Source organism: Bacillus rossius, chromosome 17 (genome assembly GCF_032445375.1).
Source record: "Bacillus rossius redtenbacheri isolate Brsri chromosome 17, Brsri_v3, whole genome shotgun sequence".
Lineage (NCBI taxonomy): Eukaryota > Metazoa > Arthropoda > Insecta > Phasmatodea > Bacillidae > Bacillus > Bacillus rossius.
The window spans coordinates 21,242,744-21,256,183 of NC_086344.1; the positions used below are offsets into that span (position 1 = coordinate 21,242,744).

General features: G+C 36.3%; 1 protein-coding gene across 1 annotated transcript in view; it reads right to left on the reverse strand.

The window, feature by feature from the left end:
• Window positions 1–13,440, reverse strand: part of LOC134540878 (annulin) — a 166,384-nt gene that overhangs the window by 136,880 nt on the left and 16,064 nt on the right. The gene's annotated exons all lie outside the window — the stretch shown is intronic.

Sequence of the window (13,440 nt, forward strand, 5' to 3'; positions counted from 1 at the left end):
GTTCATGCTCGCTTTTTTTTCCGTTCTATCTCATTGTATAAACCGGCGTGGAATTAAATTTTGCGGTCGGTTTGGATAGGTTAGCTACATTGTAAATACTTTAAAACATTGTGGATGGTTGGTTATATTAGGTAAGTATAGCTACATTAAAAATACTGTAAAATCATTTTATGGTTGCTTAGCAAATAACCTTTTTAATATGTAGCTATCCAGGGCTAGGAAACTGTTTACATGATTTCACAGTATCTTTAATGTAGCTATCCTTACCAAATCAACCGTCCACAATGTTTTAAAGTATTTATAATGTAGCTAACCAAACATTTTAAAATGAAAAAAAAAAAAACGAAGATTAACGATCGGGTGTTTGGCTCTCTCGTCTGTGAAAAGAAGGCTTCCCATGAGAGAGCCAGTGGAACTGTAAAGACACTCCCAGCACAGTTTGGCGATGCTACTGTTGAGTATAACCCGAGTGTTCGACTGGGCCCAGAAGCTTCGAGACGGTCGACCGGCGACCGGCGTCAGTGGAGACGACATTCAGACCACGCGACCACCACGTGTCTGGTTCACTCAAGCAGGCATCAGGAAGACGAGGCTGCGGGGTACAGTACGTGCGCATTTGGCTACTGGAGAAACCTTTTTTTTTTTTTTTTTACACGAAGGGCTCAAAAAAGCTTCCAGTCCTATCAAGAAAATGTATCTTCGTACGTAGAAAAATTTAGGTTATTCATTTGTATTTTCATAAACCACCAACAGATCTGTCAAACAATTGCTGTTTGTATTTGAATGAGCCTCGTAGTTCAACTCGTGAGTTCATTAGCTTTTACTATTTATAGTTGTATAATACTGTCAACTGGTATACATTGTCTTCGAAAACATTTTAATATGTGACCTGTGCCTTAAAAAAAGCTTTGTTTTCAGTGATAAAAAATTAAAAATTGTTTATCGCAGAGACCCTTTTGAAAAAAAAAATGGAAACGTTCGTCAATAGAAATGTCAAAGTGGTAGGCATTTGGAATGACAAAAGCTCATGTCAAATTGTATTTCCAGAGTAAGTTTTCATTACAAAAGAATTTAGAAATGTTTCACGTAAAATTATCACTTAAAATTCATTGATTTTTGGATGAAAGTGTGTGTGTGTAGGTGTGTGTGTGTGTTGGAGCAAAATTCATAAGCTAATAAATTCATTAGCCAAAGTCTATACAGCGTCTGATTTTAACGGTTTTTTTTAAGTAGATGATTAGCCAATGAGTTAATAAATGGCCTTGAGAGCAGGGAAATAGAATCGATATATATCGCCTGTGTAATGATATTTTTTGAGTGACTCGAATTCGACAGTACTCTAAAGTAGCACCAGTAGTACCAATTTCCTCAAATGTCACTTGCAAAACAGCACGCTAAGCACAACAAATTACAATTGTTTGCAAACACTGTTGACAGAAGAAAAGTGGCAGAATGATACGAAAAATAATTTTCTGTACTTTTATAAAAGATTCCTTTGGAAACCAGTTGCCATGAAATAGTCTGTAATACTACGAGAAAGATATTGTAACTTTGTACAACACATGGCTATGGTTATTTTTGCATATATGAAATACGTTTTTAAAGATAACGTTGATTATTTCTAACAAAACATACCGCATAAATTTATATTTTAATTGATGCCATTCAAGCATAATTTTTAAAACCAAGGGAGAAATAACTGAATATTCAATAATTTCACTTCATTTTGTTGTATAGTGCTTATATTATGTGCGCAATAAGTATTGGAAAGCTATTCAGGGAACGGTTTACCAAAAACGTTAAACTATTGGAAGTTCTGGGACAACACAAAGCATAAATTTCTGGGTAATAATGCGTACACTATTTTGTAAGGATACAATAATTGTTTTCGTGTAAATGTACGAATGTACAAATATCTTTAATTTTACATGATTATTTCTGATTCATTCACAAAAAAAAAATTAGTTACATTCGGAAACAGTCGAATTTGAGACAAGTTACATGAGTCGGGCTATAAAATGTTCGTCGATTAAAAAAGAAAAAAAACTGTTTCAAGTCTTGCGTTGACATTTTACAAGACTTCACGTGTTAGCTTCTTTATCGATGAACAGTCAGCGTAGTTGACAAATGAAGACAGGCGAATCGTCACTATGCGAAGCTTCTAAGAAATTTCACCACCCACGTAACACACTTCCCCAGTGACACATTCGTAACACATGCTCGGCTTGTGTTTTAACTGACCTCGAGATGAATCACTTGTTAAGTTATTCGATGGACAGGTGCACTGGGACAAATGGTCAAGGGATCAGGGAAAATACGTCATAAGAGCTGCGTAACAGGTTTTCAGGGTAGCAAAACCAGCACACATTATTTTTTTTAATTGATCAGAAATAGTCATGTTAAATTACAAATATTTGTGAATTTGTCAATTCACATAAGAAATTACTGTATCACTGCCAAAATAGTGTTCGCAGTAAGTAATACTGAATTCGGATTGTATCCCTGGCATTTATGCTTTGTGTTGTCCCAGTACCTCCAATTGTCAAAATTATTTGTGAACCGTTCCCTGAATAGCTTTCCAGTACTATCAAATCATTTCATTTGCAGACAAAATTTTTTTAACTTTATAATGAAACGACTCCGATAAAAGTTTCCACCTGAATTTCGGCGAGGAATTTTATTAAAATACTGCTCTTCTTGTGAAAAAAATTGACTAAACAGTAGTAGTGCTGTAAAGTTTCCCTTTTTTATTCGTGAACTTTAGTTCGCACCATCCGCCACAGATGGCAGCGCCGTGGTTGTTATGCATTTCCGTTTCCTTGACTTCCGTCGCATAAGCGGAAATCACTTCCACAAAATTGCCGTGTAACGAAAACTACGATGTTAAACATGAACAAGACAAAATCATCCCATGTCAGAAGTTAAATGAACTCGTATATAGAGCACAGAGAATTTCGTGGAAGTAATTTGTCAGAAAGCAATTAACAGTAACAATTGCTAGAAACATGAAAATGCAGCGGATTCTTTTGGTAACGAGGTAGAATGCCATTACGTGTCATTTGTTCATTTATTTTGATCATTGGACCGCAATTATTTCAACACCCCACTCTACGACTCGTTGTAAGTTGAGTTCAAGCTAACAAAAGAACGACCGAATGAAGTTGAACCACTTAAAAAAAACGGAAGTTTCGCGGTAAGAACTCGGGTACTATAGAGAAGCAGGTATGGGTAGAGAACATACAGTAGGCCTACCGTGAATTTTAGACTCTTGACAAATGAATCAAAGAGATTTCAAGATCTGCAACAATTATATTACGTACAAGTAGAGTCAAAATTATTTCGCGTTTTTTTCTGTACACGCTTCCATATGCAATATAATCTGTACAAATTCTTAACTTCTTTCTGATGAGCTGGGAACTTGAAATTGAGACAACTTATAGCTCTCAGCCTGTAACTGACGGGAAAAAAAAATAAGTTGAATCAAAAAATCTATATAAATAAAAATCTGTATGTTCGTTCAAAATCATAAAACTCCGTGAGTTCTTCACCGATTGTTTTGAAATTTTGACACAACGTTGCATTTGAATACGCGTATGATTTTTATACACCTATGTCACAACTGTGACAGGTAAAAAGGTATATATATATAGATAGGTAAAAAAAATATATAAATGAATATTTGTGCGTTCGTCTTCTGTTTTGGTTGGATAAAGATATAGGTAGAAAGTCATAGACATAGAAGTATAGAAAGATGGAGATCTACAGATATATAGATGGATTGAGATATAGATAGAAACATAGATACATAGAGAGATTGGTGATATGGAGAGATATGGATGGATATATAGATATATACAGATATAGGAATATTGTATGTATATATAGAAATATAGTGAGATTTATAAGGGGACATAGAGAGATAGAGATAGAGAGATGCTTAGTATATGTGTACCTACTTCAAACAAATTACAAAATAAATTATAATTGAAAGATGCTTAGCAACGCATGGCAGGCATTAGCTAGTAATAAATTAAAATGGCGGACGCAAGCTTACCTTGGAGAACACATTCCTACACAAGTGAGTCTCAAAACAGATCCCCCCCCTCCCCCTACCCTGGTCAAAAGTGAAAGCGAGCGAGAAATTTCAAAAACTATTATTTCACGGACGCAAAGCGTTGTTCCGTCTGCAATGAAAAAAACATGTTGATGCATATCGAAGCCCGCGCCTGGAAGAATGCCGCGTGACCTTGCAGCACCGGCGCGGATGACTTTCAAGGTCGACGCAATGGGCGCCGTGTTCCATCTCTTTGTCGCGCGGGCTCAAGATGCAATGAACGTAAGAAAATCGAGAAGCCTAACATGTACATCAAGTTCTGTCCCTGCCCGAACACGCACAAATATTCACCTTCGGCCAACCTCGGGATTTGTTTTATTTTTGCGCAGGAAAAATTAATTCAAAAATTAAAAGTGGTCGGTTAGGTTAGCTACATTAAAAAAAAAATAAAACACTATGGACGGTTAGTTAGGTTAGTATAGCTACATTAAAATAAACAGAGAAATATAAATATATATAAATAAACCCGAGGTTGGCTGAAGGTGAATATTCGGGCGTGTTCGGGAAGGGACAGAACTTTATGTACATCTTAGGCTTCTCAAGAAAATCTCTATCGTTTATAATTACTCACTAAGAGTTGGGGGGGGGGAAGGAAGTCTCGTAACGCCGAACGGCACCTAGCGTCGGACACTCGTACTATCTCGGCAAGTCACGACGCATTCGATTCAAGAACGGTCAAAAGGGGCGCGGGGGAACGTAGGGACACGGCGTCGCGGGACGCAGTTTGCCAGAGACGCACATAAGCCACGGCTGCAGGTGTCTATTGCCGTTTTTGGCAGGAAAAAAACTGCATCACATAGATGCAGGTGAATGTTATTGCCTGCCCGGGAACACACGCGGTGCGCAGAACTTCAGGAAAAACAACGCGATTTCCAAACTACTCGAAATATCCGAGTGGGGTCTGCTTACGAAAAGCTTTTAAGAGTTCGTCGAGGGCCGAAAAGTATCTTCGATTTCGAATTAAATTATTAAACTGTATATTTAGAAGAGTTTATATGGCTAAAACGCATGTTTTCAGAGTAGTTTTTAGGTGTAAAAACAGCCGGTACAGATTCTTGAAAGCACTTAAAAGGGACTTGCATTACACCTTGATTTTCATTTCTTCGCCATATAATGTTACGGCCACCGCTCAAATTTCACAGTTGCCCTATGCACGACGAGAAGACTGCCCGCCAGTCCAAGTGGCTATACCGCGCTAGAAGCACCAGCGAGCGTCGCGCTTATCATCCCGCCTCACTAACACACATAAACCCCTGACGAGGTGGGCCCCGTAAGTGAATTGTTGAAAAAGAAAAAAAAAAGTCGTTTTCCATTATTATTTGCAGACTGTGAAAATTTTTCGTTGACTTCCGAAATCGGTTAGGTATGGAACACGTAATTTTGGCGAATCCCTGTCCCGTAGTACCGGACACAAAGTTTTCCATTAAAGGGCCCATCAGGTCGGGGTGTATGTGTTTTAGTGAGGCGGGATTATAAGCGCGACGCTTACTTGCTAGTAATTGGTAGGGACCGGGAAAATTCGCGAATTCAATGACCTACAGGATAGACTCCAAGATCTTCTATGCACTCGAACAAATTACTAGAGACCTGCAAAATTCGCGGATTCATTGACCTCTAGGATAGACTCCACAGTCCTTTAAATACTCGCGGAAATGACACCTGTTCATTGGCTACTGACGCGTGAGATGCCTCAACTAGGCTGTCCGTAATTCGGCACTTTCTTGGTTTGGTGTTTCCCACTGGCTCACAGTTCCCCGGATAAAATGTGGGCCAATCTGCAGAAGCGGTACGAAGGTATAGTTGTTTTGATGCTAGCCTATCGCGAAATGAATCCGCGAATTTTGCATGTCTCTACAAATTACATCTGCTCATTGGCTACTGACTCGTGACAACTATTAACTAGAATGTTTTTTTTATTCGATACTTCATTCGTTCAGGATTATTCATTGGCTCTGATTCCTTCAGACAACCTGTGGTCCAATCACTGAAGCAGCAAAAGGTTAAACACATTTGGATTCTAGCCTTTCGCGAAATGAAACTGCGAATTTTTCCGGTCTCTAGTAATTGGTTTGTTTATTTAGTTTTGTATTGTATTTCGTAAGTTGTTCATCTTGTTCTTGTGTACTGTCTTTTTATTTAGGTTAGCTTAGTTATGTATGTTTTTTTTTTGTTGTTGTAACTTTACATTTGATTGCATAACATGCCTGTGGTTAAGTCGATAAATAAATGAATTGAAGGTGAAAATTTTTAACAGTGCATCAATGAAGGATGTGAGGGGGGGAGGGGGGGAGTTGTTTCTACGAGGCGCACTTCCTGTCTCACTGCAGGCTCCGTGTGTGTGCGGAGTGACTCCTTTAACTATGTGCGAATTGCGAGTGGGTGGGCGCTGCAAACCTGTTTTGCCCACACGTTTGCGAAAGGACGACATTGCGTCTCTGCCGTACCGTCTCCAACTAAGAGTGAGAGCATTGAATATATATAATGTATAGAAGTCGCGAGCCCAGGTTAAATTTTCTGTCCGGTTTCGCAGACGAATTGTTGTAGTTCCAAGCTCCGCCGCTGCGATCGCTTTCATCGCTGGGTATCGGCTGTATACGCCCCTGGCGGTATTTGGCAGAACTAGGTTAACCAGCCCAGTCGTGACATCATCCTTCACCCCCCCCCCCCTCGAAAATCCCAGACCAACGATTCAAATTACCCGGCAGGTCTTATCAACATCGTTAGGCGACCTTGAAGAGGAGCTTCCCTTACCGTCGTTTGAGAATGATGAAATCCCAAAAGAAGCTAGCCACGGAAATCACTGAATGATGGGATTCTGTACCCGAGTGAAGTGAAAATTAGCTATTAAAACTTTGTATTGGGCCAATAGTCAGTGTTCCGTTCAAAATATGGTTTTATTTTAAAAGTAAAATACTTATTTATACTATATTTCGCGTTTTTACAAATTTACTTTTAGATATTGGCAAGGAAAATCAACATACCTTAAACAACCTTCTCTTATTCAACGTTATCTATTAAGTAGTAAAAGGGGTAGATATTATTTTTAAAAATAAAAAATAAAAATGTAACCCACTAAATCAGTATTGGCAAGATATATATAAATTCAATATAAAAATACGCACATTAAAATTTTTTGTAATTAACTTTTTTCGGTAATAAAAATTCAGGATGATTTTGGTTTAATTGGTTTACGTATATTGCTATATTTTCTAAATCACATAGAAAAGGGAAAACAGTGCATCAGTGAAAATTCAAAAATTTAGTTTAAGTAATACTAGCCATACCAAAAGATCAATATGCGAGATAAGAAATTTGGTAACTGCTCTACATTTCAAATAAAAATGCACTGGTTTCATGAATACTGAAATGTATGCGTAATAAGGCATATTATGTTATTATACTAAGCATGACTATAACTAAAAAAATTACAGTAATTTAAAACGATGGCAGTCTTAACATACAATAAGTGCGCGAGTCTTAGTTTATTTTTTAATTGGCTTCTTCGTCAGATGGAAAAGAGTTAAGATTTCATCAAGGAAAAATATATTCTCAAAGTCACTAAACCGGGAGATAGAAAATAAGGTAGGTACTTAATTTTAAATAAAAGTTAAAATAGACTTACGCTAAACCAATTAAAAATAAGTCGTAAAAATATTTTTATTTATTAAATATGTTCTATACTTGACAGTTCTTTATGTATAATTCTTCAAAAATCTTTGAAATTTAATACATATTTTCTTCAAATGGTAGAATATCAGCAATACCCGGAAATTACGTGAGCAAATCCACGGGTTATTAGATACACTTTTATTATAAAATAAAAAACAATTATGCATTTGTAGTTCACGAATGTGATATTTTGTTTATTGCTTCACAACATTCATTTGCCAGTCTCAAATTTCATTGTACCACTTGTCAGAAATGTCACCAAAAATGAGAGATAGTTTTTTTTTGACGAATTTCAATTACGAGGAAACCTTTCGCAAGACTTTTTTCTTCGCAGTAGTCACTGGGACACCATTAATTTAAATCCACTAAGATAATAAAATTGTATGTATAATGATTTGTTTTTGTATATTTATATAACTTTCCAACCAATTTTTAATGATTTTCATGTGAATAAAAACTTGTAAAGCAATTTAATTAACTGTGTCATAATACTTCTGATTAGATGGAAATACAAACTTTTCATCATTAATATACGATGATAAAAATATTTATTATTGCAAAATAATATTCACTGTTCAAATGCAAATTTAAATAGATTATTCATACATGTTTCCTGCTAATTAATGGTTTAAAATAATAATTTTTTAATATAAAATCATTTTTCTCTTGTGTTAAAATGGGTTGCTAAAATGAGGAATTATAAATATGTCACTTAACTAAGTCCGTGCACAGATTTACACAAAACAGCAATGTAAATAATCTTTTTTGGTAGTTTCTAATTTTGTGCCCTGGATAACATGAATTTGGTTTAATTCATACCAAAGTGAATTTTTTGAACAACTTAAATTGATGTCATAAATAAATATTTATTTTATATTAAAAATCCACAAACAGTTTTTAAAATATAATATTTATCACGCCAGATGGAATAATAAACAAAAAATAGCTCTTATATGTTGTCTGTGTTTAAAGAATTGTATTATATTTCATGGAAATAATATTTACCTTTCGGTTATTAAAAGAAAATATATTTGTATTCAAAATACTTGCGCATCGTTTTTACGAGCATAAAGGCCGGGATACATTCGCAATAGCACGCAAACAGCACACAGATAGCACACACGCACAGAGATAGCACAGAGCTTGATGCTACATTCACGCACAACACAACACAAAATAATACCGGAAGCATTCAAAAAAGTTTTTTAAATGTAAAACTCCCGTTCACAATTTTGGTCACTGAAGTTGGCATACGTGACGTTCGTTTAGATTCGTGTGTTGTTATTGTGGTACGGTTTTCGTTAAACCCAGAAATATTTTAAATATTTCAAAGTTTACGTACAAAACACAATGAGCATTCAAAAATATATATCACTGTTTATTTCAAATCCGGCTTCTTTAACACATTCAGACACAGACTTCCAAGCATTTAATTTAGCTTCTTCATTTTTGTATCCTGCGGATCCCCTGTCATACAAAATATTTTTTCTTTCTATTACAGCTATCAAAAAGCTATCAAATGTGCCTTCCATTTTTATGTTATCGCGTGTTTGAAAACAATAACAAACTACTCAAGTCAAGAGCACCAATACTTTCGTGACAATTGTTCTTTTATAAGCCCACTCGAGTAGTACTTAAACTGTTTGCTGATTGGCTACCACCATGGTCGCGCACAGAAAATAACCTAAAAGTTAAAAGTTAATGAACTTTCTGTGCGCCGATCCTGTGCTATTTTTCTGTGCGCGTGCTATTTGCCAATGTGGCAGCTCATATCTAATAGTGTATGTTGAACTTCTGTGCGTCTGTGCTGTTTGCTTGCTATTGCGAATGTAGCCCGGGCTTAACTTGTGTATCTAACCTCAAAGCAAGGAATATAAAGAGTGGGAACTCAATGCTATAACAAACACTCTTATTTTCTTTGGCGATCCGGGAAATGTGCGTTATTTATAAGCAACTTAACATAGTAAATCGTTAACTTTTCAGATCTATGTTGGCAAAATTGATTTTTTTTGTGGTCATTCGCTACTGGGAATATTCACCATATAACGTTTAAGATTATTTATTTTGAATAACGAAACAACCAAAACATTATGTAAAAATGCTTCATCTTATGTTAAAAAAATTATAAACTGCATAGCCACAAAGTATGACATCATACCATTAGTTTCTGTTACTAATAACAACACGTGCACGCGTTTGAACAGTCATCGCAGCCATAGTTGTTTCATAGCTACCAAAATCATTCAACGATGTCAAGAATTATTCCAAATTATGTTTTGCCATTTTACTCAATGCACCACTCCGTTAACACAACATTTTATAAATTCTGAACTACGAATGTCAGTTGTTTTTTTTTACGTTATTACGTTTAAGAAATTTCTGTAGTTTTCTTATAATTAAACTTAATTTTTGATGTTGGCATCTTTTAACCGCACATTTTTTTTCGGTGACCGTACTCCTCCAATTCAGTTGCGCCCGCCCGTATCTAAGCGCTCGGATTTCAACAAAAGGCACCGCCTCTCGATAGAGTGAAACAGAGAATTACGCGCACGACCTTGAAAAAAGCGACGCTACAGCGCTCTGGCGTGGAAGCTGGTAACTACGAGTACCCTCTTGTGGAAAGAAGAGCTGTCTAGCGGCGGAGCTAACAACTACCTCAGTTTTGGATCCGAAAATTGGAATAATAAATCCTATCCCCTCGCGACTTCTATAAGTTATATATATTCAATGGTGAGAGTGCCTCTGATAGGTTACGTCAGGGGGGTTTGGGGGGGAGAGAGGGGGGGGGGGCAGAAGTGACGTCAGTTCGTCTCCGTGATCATGCAAACGAAGGGAGATCTCCTACAGCTGGGGACATTCGCGGTTTTAATCACAGTTAAATTTTACGGACTTTTTCAACGAGGAACCCACCTCAAATGAACGGACAGTTCTACATAATCTCAAACGACTAAATCTTTCTTTAAACGATTTCGTGCAGTGGGGGAATTTTGATTTAATGAAGGGGTTTTTTTTTTTTACTTATTCCATTACATTTTTCCACTGTTTGTCATGGAAAAATTCCGAAAATATAAAAAAATATATATATAAATGGAAGATAAAAATTTACAGAAAAAAATACTGAATCGGGCGATGTTGGTTCCGTTTGTCCGACATCAGCCGATTCAGTTTTGTTTTCTGTGAATTTTGTATCTTCGTATTTTTAATTTTTTAATTTTTAATTTTTCATGACAAACAGTGCAAAACTGCAATGGCGTATGTAAAAAAACTGCATTAAATGACTGAATCTTCGTACCAATTGCAAGAGACCTGAAAAATTCGCGGGTTAATTTCGTGTTATGCTAAAATTCAAATAATTATACTTTAGTGCTGCTTCTGTCATTGGTTCACTGTAATCTGGAGGAATGAGGGCCAGTTAGAGACCCTCACTCATAGAAGTGTCGAATCACAGGCCACCCAGTCGAGACGACTCACAAGTCAGCAGCCAATCAACAGTTGGCATTTGCCCGAGTGTGTAGAGGATATTGGAGTCTATCCTGGAGGTCATTGAACCCGCGAATTTTCCCGGTCTCTACAAATTACGCCCTTTTTTTCCTTTGTACACTTCGTTCTAAACAAAGGAAAACACGCACTGAACAAAATATGTGTGTTCTTGTTGTAGACTTGGCCAGCTTTTTTTTTATGTTTTGCCTAATATTCTATGAATATTCTTTTGGAATCAGGTTACTATGAATATTATTTTGGAATCAGGTTACTATGAATATTATTTTGGAATCAGGTTAGATTAAGTTTACTACGTGTCTGTCAATTTATAAAGATCCATTTATAATTTGTAACCAGCGTTCTTCGTAAATTAAACGTGAAAAAAATTTACCAGTACAGTGTAGACTCCACGATCATATAAGTACTCGGGAAAAGTACACATGCTCATTGGTAGAGACCGGAACAAATTCGCGGATTCATTTCGCGATAGACTAAGACCCCAAACTCGTACACCTTCATGCAGAGTCAGTGATTGGACCACCGTTTACCTGAAGGACTCTAAGCCAATGAAAAACTTTCAACGAAAGAAGTATCAACTCACAATCATCCCAGGTAACGCGTGTCACGAGTCATTATCCAATGAGCAGGTGCAATTTGTCCTAGTACATAGGGGATCGTGGAGTCTATCCTAGAGGTAATTGAAACCGCGAATTTTTCCAGTCTCTACTCAGTGGTTCCTCACTCGTGAGACCTGTTTAACTGGGAGGCTTGTTATTCGATACTACTTTTGTTGAGGGTTTTTTTTTCACTGGCTCAAGTATCCTTCAAGTAAACTGTGGTCCGGTAACTTAAGTAGCATGAAGGTGACGAGTTGGAATTCAATCCTATCGTGAAATGAATCCGAGAATATTTCCGGTCCGTATCTGTAGCCAATCTCATCTTTAGATTTCAGTGTGCATTTAAATGGGTAATTAATGTTTCTTTCCAATGCACGGTATCTGCTGTAACCGCTGTCATTGTTTGGTGTGCCCTGTCGCAAGATATACACTAGAAAGCACTAACTATTTAGACACCAATTAGTAGTGCAAAGAAAATTTTTTATTAAATGTATTTGAAATATTGTATTTTGTAAAGTAAAATTTGGAATAAGAATTTCGGGAATGCATTACCCAGTTGTACTTCATCACGATCATAATTTGATGATATTAATTATTTATTCATAAGGAGTAGGAATTTAAAAAAACGCCATCTTGTTTTCAACTATTTTTTCTCAACAGTTTTTTGTATGATATAAAACTGGAAAAATTTTTTTTTACTCTTTTGAGTACAGCACATAATTATAGGGAATTCCTTGTTATTTATAGAGACGCATATAGCTACAAATGGTTTCTTGTGTGAAATACTAATTGGTGTTTAACAATGAATTATTTTATTTTGCCTGAATGACTACATCTGTGATAATAATGTTAAAAAAAAACACTAATTTGGCAACAATGACGGCGACGACGACGCAAATCCTGTCGGCAACGGCGTCAACAGTTGAAACTTCTGTTCCTACGGAGGAGGAGGAGATTTTAATGCCTGCTGCGTCTTCAGCAGCATGACAATGGCTTTAAACAGTGCCAAGGACTTAGATTAAGGAAGGAGCAACTGACAAGTGTTCAATCACCTTATTGTACGTACTGTGTCAGCATCAAATACTTGGGGGAAAAAAATTGGTGGTCTGTAAAGTCGGTTTACGGACGATAGTTTAACGTGACGTCATAACAAAACATTGATGAAATGATTGCATACTTTTATGAATAAAATTGAATTATTTTTATTGAATTATCACTATTTTTTATGGATACAACGAAGGAGTGAAATGAAATCTACAATTGAATTGATAAATTTACTTTTATTTGCACTCATTAATTCAAATATGTTTATTACTTTAACGAACAGATTATTTTAACTATAAAGTTTATACATGTTTGCTATTTAACTTCTTCCAATCTGTGTTATTCTGTTAAGGATAGGACGATGATAGGAAAAGTAGGAAACGAATGGGAATGTTTCAAGTTTAATGTGCCTCTAAAAAGTCAAATCGATGGTTTTTGCAATCGAGTGGAAGAGAGATAGATGCTGCGCAAGCGTACAATGAGCGTAACGGGACAATGAGCGTAACGGGACAATGA